General features: G+C 46.2%; 1 protein-coding gene across 3 annotated transcripts in view; it reads right to left on the reverse strand.

Moving 5' to 3' along the window:
* The window catches only part of LOC123588950 (NADPH--cytochrome P450 reductase), a 63,104-nt gene that overhangs the window by 33,922 nt on the left and 4,737 nt on the right, over nucleotides 1–24,445 (reverse strand). The window contains exon 1 of one of the 3 annotated variants that reach the window (XM_045460390.1): nucleotides 2,155–2,161. The exons of the other annotated variants lie outside the window; for them this stretch is intronic. The gene's annotated coding sequence lies outside the window, so the exon portion shown is untranslated. Of the gene's footprint in view, nucleotides 1–2,154; nucleotides 2,162–24,445 lie in introns of those variants that run through there. 3 annotated transcript variants of the gene reach the window in all.

Genomic DNA, 24,445 nt, shown 5'->3' on the forward strand with positions numbered 1-24,445 from the left:
AGGGACTAACATCATGAAAAAATGACCCAGGCCCAGCAGCCAGATAAGGAAGATGAGAGGGTTTAGACAGGGGAAGTGCATACCAAGGCTTGAACCATAGAAGAGCAGTAGCTACAGAATCTGGAGCGACTCAAGTGTGCTACGATGAGATGTGTTTGTATGTGTGGGTGCACAGGTGGTCAGAAAGAGACAACCTTTTGGAAATAGGCCGAGACCAGTGTGCAAAGGGGCCAGGAGCCCTCTATATGTGTCTGGGGTCTTTGGGCCCTGGGCAGCCAGGGACAACCGGGCAGGGGTGTGGCATGATTAACACCTATGCCATTGGTGGGAACCTGGACAACGGTGCCTCCACCCACCATGTCAGTACAATCATGAGGCCTTGACCAAGGCATCCTGATCTGGAACGTGCTCAGGCCAACATTCCACAGGACGCTGATGACCTCCCCCCCACCCCCACCACCACAAAATGGGACTTGTGGGTGTGATCTGGAGACACATGACTGGGCCTATATCTGATGCAATGATGTAAAAGAGGAAGGAAGCCAGGAGAACTGGATGTGTCAGAGCATGACTTGGCAAGAAGGAAGCAAGACAGCCAGCATCACTCAGCACAAATTGAGCTGACAAAGCCTAGAGGAGCAGACCACTGGGACTGTAGCTGCCATAGAGGACCACACGGGCTTGCTCCTACCACCCCCTCTGGGGCCAAGGCCGCCTGGCCTGAACTCCAAGTGGGGTGAACCCACAGCTCTCCTACACTCTTGGCAAATACTCCAGGGCATTTGGTGGGGATACTTAGTAACACCATTAAAAGTTAGCACAGGGTGGGGCGCCTGAGTGGCTCAGTCCGTTGAGCATCCGACTTTGACCCAGGGATCTGTGATCTCTCGGTCTGTGAGTTCGAGCCCCGCGTCAGGCTCTGTGCTGACAGCTCAGAGTCTGGAGCCTGCTTCAGATTCTGTGTTTCCCTCTCTCTCTGCCCCTCCCCCATTCATGCTCTGTCTCTCTCTGTCTCAAAAATAAATAAACATTAAAAAAAATTAAAAAAAAAAAAAAAAAAGTTAGCACAGGGCAACTGATGGGCACACCATACTTCACAGGAGCTCTATGAGATACTAGAAAATATATATGTCAGTCTCTGCCTCCAGTTCCTGGGACAGAGCTCCTAAAACCCTGTAATTTCCTAAGTGATAAAAGCACAAAGAGCATCTCTCATTCTAATGAGACTCTGGGTGGGCTCCTGGAGGGGAGATGGTCACCAGAGAGACAAGGCATGACTGGCAGCTTGGAACTTTCAGCCCTGCCTGTCCCCTTCTCCAGAGAGGGAGTTAATGACTAAGCATGCCACCCGAGGAAGCGGGAGCACCAAGATCCCAACAGTACAGGGTTCAGAGGGTGTCCACATACCAGCATGGGTGATGCACCCCGACTCCTGCACTTGGGGCCCCTCCCAGACCCCACCCTGCGTATCTCTTCACCTTGTTGTTCACCGGTATCCTTTATCATGTCCTTTAATAAATGTAAGTGTTTTCCCTGCGTGGCGTGAACTGCTCTAGCAAGTAAACTGAACTTGAGGAGAGGGTTGTAGGACCGCCCCCCCCCTTTACTGCTGATTAGTCATACGCACAGGTGACAACCTGGATTTGCAATTGGCATCTGAAGTCGGGGGGGGGGGGGAGCAGCCCTGTGGGACTGAGCCCTTCACGTGCAGGATCTGACATCAGCCCCAGGTAGATGGAGTCAGAGTTGAGTTCAACTGTAAGGGTACCCGGTTCCTGTCACAGAATTGCTTGTTGTGGGGGACCCCCACCCCCACATCTGGGGTCAGAAGTGCTGTGAGTGTGGGCTTTTCTCATATAAGGTCATACCAGTTCATCCTGCTGCCTAGACCTTTGCCTCAATTAATTCTTAATACAAATGAGGAAACAAGAAACACAGGAAGCTGGAGGACATGCCTTAGTTTACTCACTGGGCAGACCAGTTCTGAAGTCTGCTCTGCCTCTAGAGCATCAGCAGGAACAGGAGCGACAGGCTTTTGAGAAGCCCCAACAACAGAACCCTCCCTGCAGGGCAGGTTATGGTTCACATGGCACATCCACACAGGAGGCCTCAGCACGGACCATGGTACTCTCCTATGCTTGACGGAAGTGGGACCGGGGGGCCCTGGGTGGCTCAGTCGGTTTAGCGTCCGCCTCTTGATTTTTGCTCAGGTCATGATCCCAGGGTCGTGAGATCAAGCCCCGCATCAGCTCTGCAATGAGTGTGGAGCCTGCTTAAGATATTTTCTCTCTCTCTCCCCTCCCTCCCTCTGCCCCTCCACTGCTCATCCTTGCTCTTGAGCTCTTTCTCTATAATAAAAAAAATAATAAGGGGTACCTGGGTGGCTCAGCTGGTTAAGCATCTGACTCTTGGTTTCAGCTCAGGTCATGATCTCATGGTTTGGGGGTTTGAGCCCCGTGTCAGGCTCTGTGCTTACAGCTCAGAGCCTGGAGCCTGCGTCAGATTCTGTGTCTCCCTCGCTCTCTGCCCCTCCCCTGCTCAGGCTCTGTCTCTGTCTCTCTAAAATGAATAAATGTTAAAAAAAATTTCTTTAAAAAAAAAAAAAGGAGAGGGAGAGTTACAGAAGGGCTCCACATTTAGCATCAAAGACAAATTGAAACACAATCAGAAAGAGTCCCTGGGATGGGAAGTCCCCTGGGGCACCCGGGTGGCTCAGTCAGGTAGGGGTCCAACCCTTGATTTAGGCTCAGGTCATGATTTCAGTGTTTGTGAGTTCAAGCCCCGCATCAGGCTTTGTGCTGACAGCCTGCTTGGGATTCTCTCTGCCCTTTCCTTGCTTGTTCTCTATCTCTCTCAAAACAAATAAATGTTAAAAATAATTAAAAAAAAAAAAAAGAGTCCCAGGATGGAGCGGTCCTCAAAACATGCCACATGAGAAACAGTACAGGAAGGTTTACCGTAAAGAGGATTCAGAGGCAGCGGGACCATCTGCTCTTTGGGTAATCAGAGAACAGAGGAGGGAGAGGTCTCCTGAGGGCAGAAGTGAGCCCTGGTAATGGGGGACAGAGATTTACACGCTGTTCAAGGAGAACTTTCTAATAAAGGAGTCTGAAGGGAGAATGAGCAGTTGTGAAGCAGGGCCCCCATCATAAGAGATGTGTCAACAGAAGGCTGGGTAACTCAATGACAGAGAGAGTGCCTGCCATCCCCGGAGCCTGGGAGTAGACCAGCCAAGTGTATGCTCATTAACCTGGACTGGTTGAGGTTGGTGATTAAGGCCAGAGGGCAAACCCCAAGTCTCTGACCTGAGTTAATACTGAAATATGGGTTCCTGGATCTCTTTCACGGAACCCTTTGAGACACACAGACACACACAGTTCTAGTTCATATTCAACAAGAGCCATGGAAAGCAAAGGCAGATGATGACACAGTGATGGGAGATCCCACAGCACAGCCTAAGGACTCAGAAAAGAGGAAGAAAAACAGGGAGGCTGAGAAGAGAGCTCTGAAAAAGGAAGGTGGACGTACTGACTCTCTGGATTAAGACACCAGTCCCAAGAACACGGGGGCTTCACACAGAGTGGGGCTTTCCGCTTTAATGAGGAGCCCCTTTGGGGCTTCTGCCTTCCCAGGGATGCCATCCTCATGTCTACACTGCGTCTTTACCCACCCACCTCGGTCTGCACAGACTCAAGATGTTACTGTTAGCAGTCCTGAAGAAGAGAGCAACAACAGAAAGTAACGATCCCTGCAGCTATGAAAAAGGAGCGCACTACCCCCACCCACGGGAACAGGGCTGAATCTCACAGACACGACGCTGAACAAGAGAAGTCAAATATGTAAGAGCACCAACCGCTTACGGATGAACTTCAAGAAATAGACAGAAGTAACCTACAGGGACAGGCATCACACTCGTGGTTACCTCTGGGGCCCGGGTCACGAGCGGGAGACACCAGGGACGCTCCTGGCACACTGGGCGATGCGCGCTATCTTGCTCTGGGGTGGCAGCAGCAGGGAGTCTGTCCGCGTAAAACTCCCGCAAGTGGCGCACTCACGGTCTGTGCCCTTGACCGCGTGTGAGTCACACCACAGCGCGAGTGTATGTCCACAATACAAAGGCACGTGTGCTTGGTCTCAGTGATAGAAAAGCATGTACATGTACACATAAAGTGACACGTCAGAGAATCGCCCCAAAAACAGTGCCTCAGGGATGAGGTTTTAATTTTTTTCTCACTTCCTTTTTAACGTATTATTTGTTTGCATTTTAAATAATGAGTGTGCGTTACTTACTGGGCCAGAAGAATATTTGAAAGCTGTTTTCTCATGGGAAAAAAAAAAAACCAAAAACGCCCAGGCCTCTGGGTCTAGGGAGCCCTTTCGCGAGCTACGCCTCTCACTAGGACTGACAGCATGCTCACTGCAACTTCGAAGAACCCCAAGCTGGACGCTCAGGTGTCCAAGCCACACAATGGGGGCTCTAAGCAGGGAGAACTATAGGCCTCTCACTGGAAGACGGCCAAAACCTACCGAACATGAAAAGTTATATTCCTCTCGTGAAACCACTAATGAAATAGAAAAATTATGTATTTCTCCAGAAAAATGATCCAGAGGGATTTCCTCTAGGGAATGTCTACACTATGACCAGAGAGGTAAGTGTCTAAAGAGCTCTTTGCTTTGTCTTTTTTTTTTTTTTTTTTTTTTTGAGAGAGAGAGAGAGTGTGCACACCTGTGCAAATGGTGGGGGAGGGACAGGAGAGAGAATCCTAAGCAGGCTCTGTGCTCCACATAGAGCCAGATGTGGGGCTCGATCCCATGACCCTGGGATCACGACGTGAGCCGAAACCAAGAGGCGGATGCTCAAGAGACTAAGACACCCAGGTGTCCCTGTCTGTCCGCTTTAATGAGATGGCTGGCATTCGTGACATTCACATGTTACATCGGAAATTAAAAATAAATACACGGCAGCTGGGTTTCTTACTGCTGTAGAAGGGAGCTACAAATGCAGACAGAAACGGGATGCCAGCTGCATTGTTGCACTGGAATTGGAGGGTGTGTGTGTGCATGGAAACGTGTGTGTGCGGGGTGTATTTCTTAGTTTTCTCTGCGGAGAGGGCCGAGTGAGGATACCCCAAGACCAAGGACCCATCAACCCCCCCAGATCCTGGTTTCTAAACAGTGTTCCCCATCAGAAGGAACCAGGGCTCCCTGCAGAAATGGCCGACTCCAGAACTGGGACAGGAAAATAATGACTGGGCCTGGGTCACCTTGCAGTGCAGAAAAGTAATGAAGGGCTTAAAGAATGAGGGGGATGCGTCAAAAGGACGTAGGGTCCTGGAAAGGGTTCCCACTGGCCAAATCTGGGACAATTTGAACACCTAAATAAATACCAGAGCGACAGATTAGAACCCATTGGACAAAAGAACAGGACACAAGTCAATACTGATATAAATAACTTGCAAGTCAAAGTTTGATGAGAAGGAGGACAGCCTGGCTGATACCACCATAACCAAGTGATCCAAGGTCATGGCTCCAGGGGTGCCTGGATGGCTCAGTTGGTTAAGTGTCTGACTTTGGCTCAGGTGATGATCTCATGGCTTGTGAGTTCAAGCCCTGCATTGGGCTCTGTGCTGACAGCTCAGAGCCTGGAGCCTGCTTCAGATTCTGTGTTTCCCTCTCTCTCTGCCCCTCCCTCACTCACTACCTGTCTGTCTCTCTCTCAAAAATAAATAAACATTAAAAAATAAAAATAAAAAAAAGTAATGGCTCCAATACTGGACAAAGTGACACTGCCCACCACCTTTCATGGTGCTCTAAAGGACACAATGCCAATTCTGTGATACTCTGCCAAAAATATATAATCTGAATCTTATCATTGTCAGATCCACCCTGAGGGACATACTACAAAGTATGGCCTTTTTGGAAAATGTCAAGGACAAATATTATAAGGAAATAATGAACTGCTTTAGGGCATAGAAGAGTGGTTACAGTCAAATGCAATCTTGGGCCAGGAAAAGAAAAAGAAACTACTTTCTTTTGCTATAAGAGAGGTGAATGGCAAAATATGAATAAACTCCACATTCAGAAAAACTATGGTTATGTACAAAAAAAAAAAACCTTGAATTTTAGAAAATAAACACTGAATTACTTATGGATAAATGAGCACCCTATCTTTAACTTATTCTCAAGTACATCAGGGGAAAAAAATGTTTAAAAAATATACATATATATGTGGGGAGAAAGAGAGAATGATAAAGCAAACATGGTAAAATTTAGCAAACATGGTTAATATTTGGGGGAAACTGAGTAAAAAGTAATCAAGAATTCACTATTTTTGCAACTTTCCTATAAATAAAACTATTTCCAAATAAAACAAGTTAAAAGTATATATGATTGGGGCGCCTGGGTGACTCAGTCGGTTAAGCATCTGACTTCAGCTCAGGTCATGATCTCACAGCTTGTGAGTTCGAGACCCGCGTTGGGCTCTGTGCAGACAGTTCAGAGCCTGGAGCCTGCTTCGGATTCTGTGTCTCCCCCTCTCTCTGGCCCTCCCTCACGCTTGTGCTCTATCTCTCTCTCTCTCAAAAATAAACATTAAAAATTTTTTTTTAATATTATATGACCATTGAAAAAAATATGCTGAATTTAAACACATGAAGTTAAAGAATGCAACCTACACATGTACTAGTTGTTCTTGTTCAAACAGGCTTTTTTTTTTTTTTAAGATTTTATTAAGTAATCTCTACACCCCACAGAGGGCTCGAACATTCAACCACGAGATCCAGAGTCCCACGCTCCACTGACTGAGCCAGCCAGGCTCCCCTGGTTCACCAATTTGTTTATGTGTATAAATTCGTTTTTATCATTATTGGTTTTATACCATATATAATTTGGTCCCACTTTTTTTTAATGTATTAAATTGTGAACATTATAAATTCTCAAATGTTATTCTAGCCTATGAACGTTAAGAGTGACTTGCTGGATATTTTCACTATTATAAACAATGCCGTGATAATCATGACGAGTGATAGCTTTTCAGGATGAATCTGCACGTGCCTCTCATTACTTCCTGTGAATGGAATTTCTGAATATGTCTTAGAAATATTTCTGAGTCAAAAGGAATAAATATTTTTATTTCTTTTAAGTAATCTCTACACCCAACGTGCGGCTCAAATTCGCAACCCCGAGATCAAGAGTCACATACTCTACTGATTGAGCCAGCCAGGCGCCCCAAAAGGAATAAATATTTTTAAGGTAAGTCAGGAGACTTACCGACAAATTATTTTCCAAAGAGTAATTTACAACATTTCTCTGCAGCTTTCCCTCTGCAGGACACCTGCTGACCTGGAGAGAAGGGAACGACTTTACAAAGCACCGTGCTCACTGAAGCCCGGGAGGAAAGCAAGTGAAAACCAAACCCGAAATCCAAGAATCAGTAAGCACTCCAGGGAGGCCATGACACGTGTGCCCCAGAAGGGCAAAAAGAGAGAGGAGACCGGGAACATGGATGTGCAGACCAGACGGGCCTTCTCAATGATGGAAATCATTCCCAGGAAATAAGACCCCTCTGGTATAAAGTGGGAAAGGTGTGTGTGGGGAGGTGCTGGCCCAGGGTCATGACCACACACCAACCCAAGGATCACAGCTTGGGGACACACAAGTTCCACCGCTTAGCCCTCCACTTGCTGTGAGGCACTCACTACCTGCTGCTCCTCTGTCCCCTGAGCCCTTCCCGGTGGGAGACGGTCAAGGCAGGGCAGTGGGTGACATGGAAAGGAAGAAGCCGGGTCCTGGGGAAGCACATTTCAATAATCAGTTACACTACTTATGCCTGGAAACAGGTATGTTTAAACTCCTTACGTCATGACAACATCACACACACACGAATCTCAAAACCTCTCTGAGCCTCAGTTTCTTCCTTTATAAAGTGGGGCTGTTACTACCCACCTCACAGGGGCTGTTAGTGGAATCATACAAGACCAAGGTGTGTGCAAGGCAAATAGTGAAGAAAAGAACCTCTGCTATTTGCTTCTGTGCCTCAAACTATGAGAATACTTGTAGATAAATGGTGGAATACGTCAGCTCTACCCCCTGGAAGCCAGTCTGGGTGACTTCTAGAAGCTCCTGTATTTCCTTAAGAGTTTAGAGAAACAGGATCTGGAGAAACCCAAAAAGCTCTGGAGAAAGCCAACCTTTCTTTACTGAAGGGAAAGTAAGGTTTGGGTTCTGAGGTCTAGAACTCCCAGAATCCGTCCAATTCTGGTTTTCATCTACCAGGACTTGCCCAGAGATCTGCCTCCAGCTGAATTGGACCTGGAGGGACCAGCTCCCTTCCCTCAACCATTGCCACCCACCCCCACCCCACAGCCCACAGGAGCAGGGTGAGTTCGCACGCATCGTCTTTCAACAGTCCTTGATCAACTCACCTTGACTTCCAACAGGAAAGCCTTAGATATGTCTAAGCCTAGTCACTTGATACAGTACAAATCCTTCTAGCTAAAGGGGCGGGGGGCAGGGAGTGAACAACGGCTACTGTGAGGGGGACAGAAGACAACGCCTGGCAAAGGGCAGGCACAGAAGAGAGCCCAGAAGGTCTAAAGTCCCTCTAAAAGGGACTGTAACAGTCCTTCTGGCCTCATAGGTTAGGATTCTGAAATCCTGCCAAGCCTGTGTCTACCATCAGTAGACGAGGCTAGCCTTTTGCAAACCTCAGTCTCTGGGAATTCCCACTAGCCAGAATGGAAAAGTGATGGCACCTTTAGCCCACTTCATGTGTTTTCTGGCAAGAAAGGTAGCCTCTACTTGTTCAGACCATTTCAGCAGGAACACAGAAGAAAACAAAAACCTACCTACCTTTTACATATTCCTCCACAGCGATAGTACTATATTAAATTTTCAAATGCCCCCGTTCCGGTAGCCCCTAAGGAAAGGGAGTAACTACTTACTTCTATGTCATCTATTGACCCTGGAATTCCCCTAGATTTTAGGCACAGCAAAGGAAATCAAGGTTACTTTCCAAAAGTAGTATTTGAGGAGCACCTGGGTGGCTCAGTCGGTTAAGCGTCCGACTTCGGCTCAGGTCACGATCTCACAGTTCGTGAGTTTGAGCCCCGCATCCGGCTCTGTGCTGACAGCTTAGAGCCTGGAGCCTGCTTCAGATTCTGTGTCTCCCTCTCTCTGCTCCTCCCCTGCTCATGCTCTGTCTCTCTCTCCTTCAAAAATAAATAAAAACACTAAAAAAATTTTTTTCAAAAGTAGTATTTGAGCTTCAACTAAAATATGACTGGGGCAAACAGCCCCAGTTTTTTTCTTTGATTTCTCTCTAGTCCACTGGATTATAAAATAGTATTAGTAGCAAAGCAGACAGAGGGTCATAGTGAAAAGGGTCAAGTTCAAAAAATCACATTTGGGTATTGGCTTTACCATAATCTTAGCAAATCACTTCTCCTCGTCGAGGTTTAGCCAATGAGATGGACTATCAATCCTTGTCTGGCTTTGGTACAAATGATGCATGTGAAAGCATTCTGTGGAGTGTCACAGAAACACTGAGGACGATGGTCAAAGGTAAGACTGCCTTGAGGTGAAACACTACACTCATACTAGACAGTGGCTCTTTCACACCCGTCAAGTGCTCAACACCATGCCAGCTGGACAAGGGAAGACAAACTAAGTCAGGGAATGTTCTCTGCCCTTCTGCTGAAAAGAGACAAGTGGCAGTGACTTCCTTGCCAAAATGAATGGCACAGGAGGGCAGCGCCAGTTCACAGTTGGGTGAGGCTGGTGTGAGCCGAAGTGGCTAGGGAGGGCCTCCTGACGAAGGAGGCACAAAATGAGAAAGGTCGGGGGAAGAGTGTCCAGAAGGGTCTGAAGGGCAAGTGGGGGGAGCGGGGGTGTCGCAGCTTTAGAAAAAAATAAAAGCCAGTTCAAAATTGCTTCTGCCACCAAATAGTTCCAGGACGCTGGACAAATCTCAACTCCCTCGGCCACTTTTTCTAAAATGGAGAGTCATCACCATGGAGAACTCTACCAGGGCTATGGGCGAGTCACAGGGGGGAAACTGCACAGGGCACATGGCAGACGCTCAAAGAACGTTGGGTTACTGGCCCTCCCATTCCTATTCTTTGGGGCAAAGCAGAGTGAAAATCAGCAGTGTCACCAAGCACCCACATCTTGGTTTCTAAAGACCATTCTCCAATAAAAAGAACCAGGGCTCCTTAAAGAAAGAGCTGGTTCTGGGGCGCCTGGGTGGCTCAGTCGGTTAAGCGTCCAACTTCGGCTCAGGTCATGATATCACTGTTCATGAGTTTGAGCCCCGTGTCAGGCTCTGTGCTGGCAGCTCAGAGCCTGGAGCCTGCTTCGGATTCTGTGTCTCCCTCTCTCTCTGTCCTTTCCCCACTCATACTGTCTCTTTCTGCCTCTCAAAAAATGAATAAATGTTAAAAAAAAAAAATTTTTTTTTTTTTTTTTAAAGAAAGAGCTGGTTCCAGGGCTGGAGCATGGAAAACAAAAAAACAAGCATGGAACATCAGCATAGTGCCAGAAATTAAGGAAAAGCTCAAGAAAACATGAGGCTATCGAAAGAACCAGAAGACCTCCCAAAGGAGGCCCCAAACGGCTAAAGCTAGAACAATTTAAGCACCCAAATAAATAATATTATTGGATCAGGGAGGTGTAATTCATCTCTAAGGTTATGTTTTTTTATTGTGGCAAGATACATGTAAAATTTGCCATCTTAAATTTGCAGTACAGTGGAATTAAGTACATGCAAAATATTGTGCAACCATCACCTTTATCTAGTTATGGAAGGTTTTCATCACCCCAAAGGAAACGCTGTGTCCAGGAAGCAATCAATCCCCATTGCCCAGCCCCTGGCAACCTCTCCTCTACGTTCCGTCTCTGTCAATTTGCTTATTATGAACATCTCGAACATCTCGCATAAAGGGAACCACACATTCAGCAGTCCTTTGTGACTGGCTTCTTTCACTTGGCTGAATGTGTTCGAGGTTCATTCATGTTGTAGCAGGTGTCAGCCACTCATTCCTGTTTATGGCCGCATAATATTCCATCATATGGATCTACTACACTTTACTTATACATTCACTAGGTGATAGAATCTGAGCTGTTTTCGCTTTCTGGCTATCGTAAATAATGCTGCTATATTCATGTCCAAGTATAGTTTGAGTGCCTGTTCTCAATTCTCAGGGTATATAAGTACAAGTGGAATTGCTGGGTCATGTGGTAATGCTATGCTTCACGCCCTGAGGAACGGCCAGACTGTTTTCCACAACGAACGCACCACTTTATGTTCCCATCAGCAGCATACAAGGGGTCCGATTTCTCCATGTTCCCACCAACATCAGTGATTTGCTGGTTCTGTTTTTGTTGTTAATAACCATGCTGGTGGAGCGTGAAGTGGTAGCTCCTGGCGCTTTAGATCTGCATTTCCCTAACAACGAATGATGTTGAGAATCTTTTCATGTGCTTGTAGTCATCTGTGTATCTTCTTGGGAAGAATATTCAGGTCCTTTGCTCATTTTTCAATTGGGTTGTTTTCACGTTTTTGTTGAGTTATGAGTGTTCTTTACATATGCTAGATACTTGACCTTTATCAGATACAGAATCTGCAAATACTTCTCCCCATTATGTGAGTTGTCTTTTCACTTTCTTGATAGCATTGACGCGCCAAAGTTTTTACTTTTTATGAAGTCCATGTCTTAGCTCAAGCCGCTGTAACAAATATCCTAGAGGAGACAGTTAAACAAGAAACCCTTATTTTTCACAGTTCTGGAGACTGGGAAGTCCAGATCAAGGCATCAGCAGATCCAGTGTCTGGTGAGAGCCTGCTGTTCGGTTGGTTGACAGCTGCTTTCTTGCAGCCTCATAAGGCGAAGAGGAAACAAGCCCTCCCGTCACTTCTTATAAGGGCACTAATCCCATTCACTAGGGTTCCACCCTCATGAACTAATTCCCTCCCCAAAGCCCCACCTAATTCCATCACATTAGGGATGACTATTTCAACATATGCCGATTAGGGGCACAGAAACACTCAGTTCGTAACAGTCCAATTTATGTGCTTTTTCTTTTGTTGCTTATGATTCTGACATCCTAAGAAACTACTGCCAAGTCCAAGGTTGTTAAGATTTACCTCTATGGGGCGCCTGGGTGGCTCAGTCGGTAAAGCATCGGACTTCGGCTCAGGTCATGATCTCACAGTTCATGGGTTCGAGCCCCATATCAGGCTCTGCGCTGGCAGCTCAGAGCCTGGGGTCTGCTTCGAGTTCTGTGTCTCCCTCTCTCTCTCTGCCCCTCCCCCACTCATGTTCCGTCTCTCTCTCTCTCTCAAAAATAAACAAACATTAAAAATTAAAAAAAAAAAAAAAAAAAGATTTACCTCTATGTTTTTTCCTGGGCGTTTTACAGTTTTATCTTGGACATGTGTGTAGGTCTTTGATCCACCATGAGTTGGTTTTTGTATATGGTGTAAAGTAAGGTAAGGGGTCCAGCTTTATTCCTTCTGCATGTGGATATCCAGTTGTCCCAGCACCATTTGTTGGAAAGACTTTCCCCCTACTGAATGGCCTTGGTACCCTTGTCAAAAATCGACTGACCACATACACATGAATTAAGTTCTAGATTTCAATTCTATTCCATTGACCTATAGGTCTGTCCTTATAATGGCACCACACTGCCTTAATGACTATAGCTTTGTGGTGAGTTTTAAAATCAGGAGGTAGGAATCCTCCCACTTTGTTCTTCATTTTCAAGACAGTTTGGCTATTTGAAGTTCTCTGCAATGCCACAGGAATTTTAGGATCAGCTTTTCCATTTCTGCATAAAAAGCCACTGGGATTTTGATAGACCGCACTGAACCTGTGTGCTGTTTTGGGGGTGATGCTACGTTAACAATATGAAGACTTCCAGTCCATGAACACAAAATGTCTTCCCACTGTCTTCATTTTCTTCCAGCAACATTCTGTAGTTTCCAGTGGAAAACCCTTCCACCTCCTTGTTTAAATTCATCTCTAAGTAGTTTATTCTTTTTGATGCTGTTGTAAATGGAGTTGTTTTCTCAATTTCTTCTTTGGATTGTTAACAGCTAGAGGAGTACTGGGTTTTTAACAGTAGAATAAAAAAATATCCATGAGTCTATCCTGATATAAATAATCAAATAGTCAAATAAACAAATAAATAAACGGACACAGCTCCTCCTCACAGAATTCCAACTAATAAATGTAGGAGGGAAGAGGGAAACAGAAAATCAGCATCAGATCCACAGTAAATACTACTGCAGATAAGACCTACCACTGGATGTGCTAAAATTAGTGGGCAAAAGTCCCTGGAGAAGCAGGATTTGCACAGTCTCAAAGTTACCACTCCCCAGATACTCATTAACTACAAAGGGTAAAGCAGAAACTTTACGGAGGAGAAGCCCTGCAGACACGAACCCAACCAGGAGATCAAGGCACAGGTCACTGGTAATGAACCCCTTTCAACAGTGTACTCAGAAGGGCACACACCACCTTTGTGGTATTCTTGCCTCCCTCCCTCCAAGCGTGAGAAACCACTGGTCAAACCTAAAGTGGGGTGTGTTCTAGAAGATAATGGACTGGTACTCTCTCAAAATAGTGAGGTTAGGACAGGTGAAGGGACTGTCCCAGATGGGAAGGGGTGAAGGAGACATGACAACTAAGTGCCAGGCAGGATGTCAGACAGGATCCTAGAACAGAGGGAGGACTTTGGTGGAAAAACTGATCGATTTCAAATAAGGGATGTTGTGTAGTCCGGGGCCGGCAAATCACGGTCAAGCACTGGCCCCACTGGCTGACTCCTTTTGAAAATCAGGTTTCATGGCACAAGAACAGACACTCAGATCAATGGAACAGAATAGAGAACCCAGAAATGGACCCACAAACATATGGCCAACTAATCTTTGACAAAGCAGGAAAAAATATCCAATGGAAGAAAGACAGTCTCTTCAGCAAGTGGTGCTGGGAAAACTGGACAGCGACAGGCAGAAGAATGAACCTGGACCACTTTCTTACACCAGACACAAAAATAAACTCAAAATGGATGAAAGACGTCAATGTAAGACAGGAAGCTATCAAAATCCTAAAGGAGAAAGCAGGCAAAAACCTCTTTGATCTTGGCCACAGCAACTTCTTACTCAACACGTCTCTGGAGGCAAGGGAAACAAAAGCGAAAATAAACTACTGAGACCTTATCAAAATAAAAAGCTTCTGCACAGCGAAGGAAACAATCAGCAAAACTAAAAGGCAACCGACAGAATGGGAGAAGATATTTGCAAATAACATATCAGATAAAGGGTTAGTATCCAAAATCTATAAAGAACTTCTCAAACTCAACACCCAAAAAACACATAATTCAGTGAAGAAATGGGCAAAAGACATGAGTAGACACTTCTCCAAAGAAGACATCCAGATGGCCAACCAACACATGAAAAAATGCTCCACATCACTCATCATCAGGGAAATACAAATCAAAACCACAACGAGATACCACCTCACACTTGTCAGAATGGCTAACATGAACAGCTCAGGCAACAACAGATGTTGGCGAGGATGCGGAGAAAGAGGGTCTCTTTTGCATTGTTGGTGGGAATGCAAGCTGGTGCAGCCACGCTGGAAAACAGCATGGAGGTTCCTCAAAAAACTAAAAATAGAACTACCCTATGACCTAACAATTGCACTACTAGGCATTTATCCACAGGATACAGGTGTGCTGTTTCGGGACACAGGCACCCCCATGTTTATAGCAGCACTATCGACAATAGCCAAAGTATGGAAAGAGTCCAAATGTCCATCGATGGATTAATGGATAAAGAAGATGTGGTCTATATATACAATGGAGTATTACTCGGCAATCAAAAAGAATGAAATCTTGCCATTTGCAACTACGTGGATGGAACTGGAGGGTATTATGCTAAGTGAAATTAGTCAGAAAGACAAAAATCATATGACTTCACTCATATGAGGACTTTAAGAGGCAAAACAGATGAACATAAGGGAAGGGAAACAAAAATAATATAAAAACAGGGAGGGGGACAAAACAGAAGAGACTCATAAACATGGAGAACAAACTGAGGGTTACTGGAGGGGTTGTGGGAGGGGGGATGGGCTAAATGGGGAAGGGACACTAAGGAATCTACTCCTGAAATCACTGTGGCACTGTATGCTAATTTGGATGTAAATTAAAAAAAAAATAAAAGACATAAAAATAAATTAATTTAAAAAAAAAAAGAAAGAAAATCAAGTGTCATTCGAACACAGTCATGCTCATTCATACCCAGATGACCTACTACAGCTTGCTAAAACACCAGAGTCGGGGAGTTGTGATGGAGACCTTACAACCCACAAAGCCTAAAGTATTTCCTTTCTGGCCCCAAACTTTCAGGAAAAGTTTGCCAGCCTTCCGTTAATAGTTAATGATACTGTACCAATGTTAATTTCTTATTCTCGGTAACTGTATTATAATTTCATAAGATGTTAGCGTCAGGGGAAGCTGGGTGAGAAACAAAAGGAATCTTGTTTTGTACTGTTTTTGTAACTTTTCGGTAAGTCCAAAATTGGTGGGAAATAAAAAGTGTAAAAGAAATAATCCAGTGGCATCCTTATTCCAAGGTCTTCCCATCAGCTTCCCAACATCTTACACACTGTTTGCTGCCTCTTTTTGCTTCACTGTTCTCCCTACTAAGGATGTTCTTCCCTCTCTGTCTGCAGCTATCAAAGCTGTGTCTTCAAGGATGAACTCAAGCGCCACTTCCTCCATAAAATCTGCCCTCCTTCCTACCCATGCTCAGTGACGCCATGAAGCCGCACCTTGTAAGAGAGTTCCTTACTTCCACATCTACGTCTCCTACCTGGTCATGAACAACTTAGGGTCAAGAATTATGGCTTATTCATCTCTGTAGTCCTCCAGCCAAGTGCTGAATCAACGTCTGATGACCTGGATTCCTCATGAACCCCAAGAGACAAGGGTTGGTGCCCTTGGGTCTCAAAAAACAAATCGTCAGAACTGCAGGAGAGAGAAAGGCCCGTGGAGTCCTACTGAGTGCCAAGTGCAGGGCCCGCGCACTAAGCAGAAGGCAGGCAATGGGAACTCGCACTGACTCAACACCTACTATGTGCCAAACACAAGGTCGGGCACTTCATAAGAGCTCTTCCTTTAAATTCTTATGATAAACCTGTTTCACCCATTTTACAGACACAGATTCAAAGACCCAAGGGCCGAGCAAATTACTGGCGGTCCCTCAGCCAGCAATCCAGAGGGACAGTGAAGGGCCTGAGACCTTCTCTGCCACTGCTTGTTACAACCCTCGCTATGCTACCCACAGACAAGAACAGATGAGAACCACGTTCTCCTAGAGACTAGGAAAACAAAGTCCTTTGGGGCCGTGCTGTCACTTGGGGTACCAGGTTGCATGAGAGGCTCCTGAGGCTGACGGTTTCATGCTCCCTCTGACAGATGCTTCCAGGAGAGCTGCCGCATACTTGGCCACAGCAAGCTGAGGGGACACACCTGGGTTATGAATGCCACTGCTTCACTGCATCTGCAGCGGCTTCCTGCTAGAGAAGATGTGCACCACATCACACAGCGCACCTGGACGAGGCCAATGAGGACATTTCTCCAGGCCACCCTACTAGGAAAAGGTGTCCTCCCCTGACACCGACATACCCCCAAGCGGCTTAACGCCTAACGTTATGCAATGTCTAGTGGAAGCAAGCTAGGTGACCACTAGGTTCTTGGTCTCCATAAGGGGACTCAGTAGTTCAAGCAGCTTTTTCCTTGTGACTCCACGACCTCGCCATATAAATTCCATGTTGCTGTGGTGGGGAGAAGACTGTGCGAGGGGTCAGCCCCAGCTCTTAAATGCTTCCGGCTGGAAGTGACACACATCACCGGCTCTCAAGGGGGCTAAGAAACGTGGGGAAGCACAGAAATACACAGCGAGCAGTGAATGTGTGTGCCGCAGGTGTACGGAACCTGCTAGAGGGCACGGGCGGCCAGTGGCAGAGCCAGAGGGAGTCCAGCTACTCAAGGACTCATGGCCTCTTAATTTTAAAACGGAGCTCTCGGGGCGCCTGGGTGGCTCGGCTGGTTAAGCATCCAACTCTTGATTTCAGCTCAGGTCATGATCTTGCAGTTCGTGGGTTCGAGCCCTGCGCTGGGCTCTGCACTTACATCACAGAGCCTGCTTGGGCTTCTGTCTCTCCCTCTCTCTCTCTCTCTCAAAATAAATAAATATACTTTTAAAAATGGAGATCTAATTCACATATCATAAAATGCATCGTTTCAAAGTATGCAACTCAGTGGTTTTCAGAATATTCACCCACTGTGCGGTCACCACTGCTGCTTAATTCACAAGCATTTCCATCACCCCCAAAAGAAGTCTTCTACCCATCAGTAGTCACTCCCCATTCCTGATTTGTCTTTCCCCCCCTTTCTCTGGACATCAGGGAACTCTGGACAAACTTAAAGAGCCTCTAGCAGTCACACACACCATCCTTAATCCTGCGTCCCCCCACTGCCATCATTTTGTTTTCCTCATCTATTTATTTTTTTTCCTAAACAAATACTGATTGCAAAAATTAACATGTATTAAGCACCTGTAAGATGACATTCTATTATTTCATTTCATCCTTACAATAACCCTCTGAGGCACAGGAGCAGTAGTTACCACACAGGCTAAAGTACCTCGTCCAAAGGCAGGGAAAGGATAAGTGGTAGGACCAGGATTCAAACCCAGACCAGCTGGCATCACAGCCACCCTCTCCATGTACTTGCCTTTCAAAACCTTCTCAGAGCAGGGCAGAGTTATTGATGCTTCCATCAATGCTTCACTGAATGAGAGTTCATTGTGCAGTTAACATCCTGGCTGTACTGACAGGTGAAAGCATTGCTCAAAACTAAACCATCCCTGGAGACACACAGAGGCTGGTGTCTGGCTGGAGCTGCCTCGCATCTCTGTACCCCCAGTGCTCAGGAGGCCTGGCCTAACGTGAGGCTCAGAATACGCTGCTACATGACTGAAGCAACAAAATCTCCTGGGCCAGACTCGCCACTCCACACCCGATGGCCCGGCCTGCTGGCCCTTCAGCCAGGAGCACTGGAACGGAATCAGGACTGCTTTCTGACAAATCTCAGCTCTGCCCATGGTCACTCAGGGGGCACGAAGCCAAGCCAGGCCTTTGAACTTCCACAGCAGCGTGGCAGGACACTGCACGTGGGAGGTGCCAAGCCCCTCAGCGCCTCCACTTTGGCCTGCCTGCCTCCTGCTTCTGGCACAGGGACTCTCCACACTCACTGTCCTGGATTCTACTGCTTTCCCCATGACGCCGAGCCTTCTCTTGCTCCCACCCCCCAAAGATCTGCCCTTGCAGGAGTATAACAGAGACTGAAGTTCTCTGCCTTTACCCAAGCGGGTCCCAGGAAGGGCTCCCTGTGGGCCATGCTCCTCTGTTCTATCGAACGCTCCCTCTGCCCAGGCCTGAGCCGCCTTCATCCCGTCGGTCGTGTCCACACATGGGCGCAGTCCCAGCACCTCAAACAGGGCCTGGTACTCACAAGTGCTCTACCAACACCTGCTGGATACAGAACCTGCTCCGCTGCCTTATTCAGTGAGCCTCAGATGAAGGCCCAGGGAAAGAGCTTCTTGTATTAAACTGGCCCACTTCCTTTTTTCAGTAATGCTTGCTGTTCATTCCCATCCTTCTCTGGCTTGCCTTCTAGGAAGTGCTGAGCTGAGTGTTTTTGTGCTTAACCCAATAGCTTCCCTTGACCGCCTTTTGGTGCAATTACCTGCCTCCCAGTGTACTTCTCTCAATGACTAGACTCTTGGCTTTTAGTTGTCTCCTTGGTTTGGGGTTTGGCTGAGGAGAGGATTGGCCTTGGAACTCAACTAACTTAAAACCCAGCTGAGACATGAAAGAACATGGGCCTTGTAGGCAGACAGACCGTGCTTCAGATACGCCACCTACACACGGTGGGACCCTAGGCACTCTTGTCACTCAGCCTCAGTCCCCTCACTGACCATCCTCACAGTGTTAGGATGATTACATGAGATATAAAATACCCAGCACAGGACCTGACATGCAACAGACACTCAAAGGTTACACCATACTTGATCTTAGCCAAAAGGCCGAGAAGCAATCAAAGGTTACACTAGAACCCTCTTTTCACTTTAGAGTTTTTTAAATAAACACATTTATTCATGGTTTTTTTTTTTAATTTTTTTTTTCAATGTTTATTTATTTTTGGGACAGAGAGAGACAGAGCATGAACGGGGGAGGGGCAGAGAGAGAGGGAGACACAGAATCGGAAACAGGCTCCAGGCTCTGAGCCATCAGCCCAGAGCCCGACGCGGGGCTCGAACTCACGGAGGGCGAGATCGTGACCTGGCTGAAGTCGGACGCTTAACCGACTGCGCCACCCAGGCGCCCCTTATTCATGTTTTTGACATGCAGATCAAATCCAGAAATACCTAGGAAGACCTAGAATATTATAGGGAAGGTACCCAAGTTCCTTCTCTTTTTCAATTATAAAATGATTAATTATTAAAAAAAAATTTTTTTTTATGTTTATTTCTGAGACAGAGAGAGACAGAGCATGAGTTGGGTAGGGGCAGAGAGAGAGGGAGACACAGAGTTCGAAGCAGGCTCCAGGCTCTGAGCTGTCAGCACAAAGCCCAACGCAGGGCCCGAACTCCCAAACCGCAAGCTCACGACCTGAGCTGAAGTCGGTCACTCAACCAACTGAGCCACCCAGGCACCCCTAAAATGATTAATTATTGAATTACTGAATAAACGACTAATTGCAGGAGGAACTTGAAACATTTAAATCTTCATACCTAGATGGGAAACTAAAATCCTCTAAAAGGTTCATATTGCATCTTAGAATAATCTCAAAAAATACAGATCAGACCCAACATTGGCATCTGGGCTCAATCAAAACGTAGGAGGAAGCTTAGCAGGAAAATAGGGAGAAAGGGGCCATAATCATTCATTCACCCATTCATTCCTCTTCAGTTGGTATTCAGCAAGAGTGCTTGCCTTACATGGCACTGTACCAGGCACTGGCTGACTCTCATGCCAATGATGGGGAGGTTCCCTGTTCTTACTGAATTCACGTTCTAGTCCAACCACACTGCCATTAGGGAGAGAGAGAGAAGTAGGCTCTCCCTTTATTACAAGCCACTTCCATATCCTTTACAGGGGTAGATGGAGGAAAAAGGAAAAAAACACCAAACAATTATATCAGTGAGAGCGACTATGAGTTTTTGAGCAAAGGGGGGGTGATAAAAGGGGGGCTTAGAGGGAGTGCCTGGGTGGCTCAGTCAGTTAAGCATCCGACTCTTGATTTCGGCTCCTGTCGTGATCTCACGGTTCTCGAGATCGAGCCCTGTGTCGGGCTCTGTAGTGACAGTGCGGAGCCTGCTTGGGGGGCTCTCCCTTTCTCTCCGCCCAGCTTGCACACATGCACTTTCTCTCTCTCAAAACAAACAAACAAACAAACAAATAAATAAATAAATAAACAAACAATTTAAAAAAAAAAAAAAAAAGCAGGGCTTGGAGATCAACCAGCATGGCTAGATCTTGAGAAGTGCTAGGGAGGAGTGGGAAGGAATTATGGATTCAGGGGGGCCAATTAGGGGCGACTGCAGCAGGAAATGAAGGGGTTGCGATAAGACCACAGCAGGGGAGAGAGAGTCAAAGACTAAAAACAGACAGGACTGCATGGTGGTGGAAACCGAGAATGAAGAGGAAGGCAGAGGTCAACCTGTCTTTTGCCTTTAGAGCTTCAGGGACCAGGAACTGGGTGAGGTCACTAACAGGGAGAGAGACCTTGCTGGTGGGGTTTCAGGCAGGTGGAGCGAGCTTTCCCATCTCTGTTGCCATGCTACACGACCTTTTAGAGTTTGCAAATCACATTACATAAAGGACGGTGCTCAACCTATCCACATGACACTGTGTGGTTTCTTAAACAATCACAAAGGTTCTGAAACCCTTAACTGAAACCAACGATGCTCTTCACAAGACTACAAATCCCAGCCAGGAAACCTGCTGATGTTTGGAATGAGTCCCAACCCAAACCCCACCCACAGAAGCAGCTGAGCCCAATTGGCTAACACATTCCATCTCTGTTTGCAGTGTTGAAAACCGACCCCAAGTGACCTACAGATACAGTCAACACCTCTGGATTCAGAGGTGAGCATAAGTTCATGTGTTCCAACACCGCCCTCAAACCTTTGTACAGACCCAGCCTACCCAATGCAGTGAGGTGGTATGCCAGTGAGGATCAAAGTATCACAAGGCCACAGTGCTGTTACGTGAGCACCAAAGGAACAGATCATACGGAAGAGAGGCAGGGGGTGGGAGGGCACCGGAAAAGGCACTGAAGATTAAATGAGGGGAGATTAAAAAAAAAATGACTAAACATAGTTCATAAATTTCACCTAGAAGCAAATTATGTAAATCCCACATCAGAGGGCACCTCAGAGCCTGGAGCCTGCTTTGGATTCTGTGTCTCCCTCTCTCTCTGACCCTCCCCTCATCATTCTCTCTCTCCCTCTCCCTCTCTCTCTCTCTCTCAAAAACACATAAAGATGAAAGAATCCAATTCCCTGAGAAACAGTCCATGGCTGATGATGCCACCATTTGGCCCATCATTATATTCTAGTTTAGCCTTGAAACGGATTAGTTTCGGGGCGCCTGGGTGGCTCAGTCGGTTAAGCGGCCGACTTCGGCTCAGGTCATGATCTCGCGGTCCGTGAGTTCGAGCCCTGCGTCGGGCTCTGTGCTGACAGCTCAGAGCCTGGAACCTGTTTCAGATTCTGTGTCTCCCTCTCTCTGACCCTTCCCCGTTCATGCTCTGTCTCTGTTTCAAAAATAATAAACGTTAAAAAAAAAATTAAAAAAAAAAAAAAGAAACTGATTAGTTTCTGGGAGGTGCGTGTCCAGTCCTCTGAGCCATCTGCAGGTGCTGTGCAAAGATCAGAATCCCTCCCCCTCCAGCACCCCAATCAAAGGAGATTTCCCCCCTCCACAGTCACCTTTTTACAAGTGAAAGAAAGCCCCCGCATCAGCAGCTTTCTCCACAAGACACCCACAAGGACCAGGTCCCCGAGATGCTTTGTTCACAATATACTCCAGTGTCAACCGAGTGGCCACACCAACCAGCATCAGGCATAACAGGCTGATGAATTTGGTGCCAGTGGACCCGACCCACAGGAGCCACCAGCCTTCTAAGAGCCACAGTCTGCCTCATGGGACTCCTCCACCACCTTCACACACACACACACACACACACACACACACACCCTGACAGGTACATGACTAATGTGAACACCTCACCCGGGGAGGGGGTTGGGAAAGGAACAACACTTTCAGGATGTAAAAGACTAAAACAGTAGGGTACAGATTTAAGCGGAGTAAGATTCCCAAATGAGCAATTCACCCAGAAGGGAGGATATTGGCAGTGAGAGGGTCTGAAAACCCACTACAAGAATACGCTGCTCTGTCCTAGTCACATCATCCACCTAGTTCAAAGCCTTCCCATCACTTAGCATGGATCACAAGACCCCTTCAGATAAGCCCCAGATTGCTTCCAAGCCTCAGGCAACCTCTACCCTACACCCCCTGGGGGAAGTGTGCCTTCGTGGGTTCAGTGAAATCCCACCTACCCTCCAAGACCCAAATTAAATGTCACCTCTTCTGTGGAGCCTTGCATGACCCCTATATAAAAGCAGCTCACCCTGAGTGTTCCCCAGCACATGCTGGGCTCAGCACCAAGGATAAGCATCTCACACGCTCTATCTCGCCAGAACGAACTCAACACATTCTGCCGTAATTGCTTGCTTTATGTTTGCTCTCCTCCCTGACAGAATTCTCAAGCGCCTGCACCAGGCTCTAAACAGACTCTTAGAACCTGAGGGCCAAATACGTGTTTTTTAAGCATCATTCCACAGGGATGGAAACACTGCCAAGAATGGGGAGAATTAACCGCTGGAAAATAAACACCTTTTGAACTGTTCCAGGAGGCAGGTGGAGTGTGGATTCTTTCTCCCATTTCATGGCTGAACCAAATAAGGCTTGGAGCAAGCCAACACCTGTATAAGCTGGTATGCTACCTCTGACCCAGGAGCTTCTCCCACCTGCCAGGGGAGTCTAAATCTCTATCGAATGCCAGACAACAGAACTACACAGAAAAAGAAGCTTTGTTCTGTAGCCTATATGATGATGATGATAATAATAATGGACAGGCATTGTCTCTCTATATATAAGATACTCATTTCATTTATGTGTCTTACACTATAACATACAGTGAGACGTATTAAAACATACTGAGGGGCACCTGGCTGGCTCAGGAGAAAGGACATGTAACTCTTGATCTCAACAGGTGTGAGTTTCAGCCACATCAGGGGTAGAATTTACTTAAAAAAAAAAATATATATATATATATTTTTTTTTTAATTAAAAAAGAAAAGACAGACATACTTACCGGTGTTTTGGTATTGGAAGTGGGGAGGAACAATCATATTATTGAACAACTATATGGATTATGTGATTTCCCTTCCACCCCCCCCAAAAAAAAAAAAAATCCTGTACAGTCAGAAAATGAGATAACACAGCACAAAAGGAGAGCGAAGGTTCTGGAGGCAGAGGGGCCCTGGTGAGGCCTCAGCTTCACCCTCAGCCTTGAGCAAATGACTATATCTCTGAGATGGCCTCCCCCGCTGTGAGGTGGTCATGACAACACTAGCCTTTTGGGGTCATCGGAAGAACTTAAAAATACACACACACGCACACAATATTGGGTGTGTGCATGCACACACGTGTGCATACAGAATACAAACTTAACACAGAGTCTGGCACAAATTCTCCTGAAATAAAAACACTCTTTGCCATTAGCATTGCATTGTCATGACTGACCTGAGAATTCTGAATTTAAAAATGCTGAGTCTCTGGAGCATAATAAGGTACTGTTTTTGGAGGGGAGTTTAATACCAATTGACATTTAAAGTCACACCATTTCTATAAACACACACACACACACACACTCCTTTGTATTATTTTTCTCGATAAAGAAAATGTCGCAGTGGAAGGCTATGAAGGACATTCACAGTCTATATTGCATATTTCTGTAATAGTCTTTTTTAAATAAAAAGCACTTCCTTTTTTGGTAAGCAGAAAAAAATACATTTTTTGTAAAAAGTCATTTCTCCATTTCACTTTTTTTCTGATTTTCATTTTTAAGTGAATCTGCTATGTAATAAAAAGTTAAATCCCAAATTAGGTATCATTTGATAAACCATTATGTTGTTTGCCCCCCATAAGAGGTCAGACTCATGGGGGTTTGTCTGTTTTGTCATAGCCAAACCTTCGATACCTAAGTAGTGCCTGGTATATGGTATTCAGTATCTGTTAAATAATAC

Source organism: Leopardus geoffroyi, chromosome E3, assembly GCF_018350155.1.
Source record: "Leopardus geoffroyi isolate Oge1 chromosome E3, O.geoffroyi_Oge1_pat1.0, whole genome shotgun sequence".
NCBI classification, from domain to species: domain Eukaryota; kingdom Metazoa; phylum Chordata; class Mammalia; order Carnivora; family Felidae; genus Leopardus; species Leopardus geoffroyi.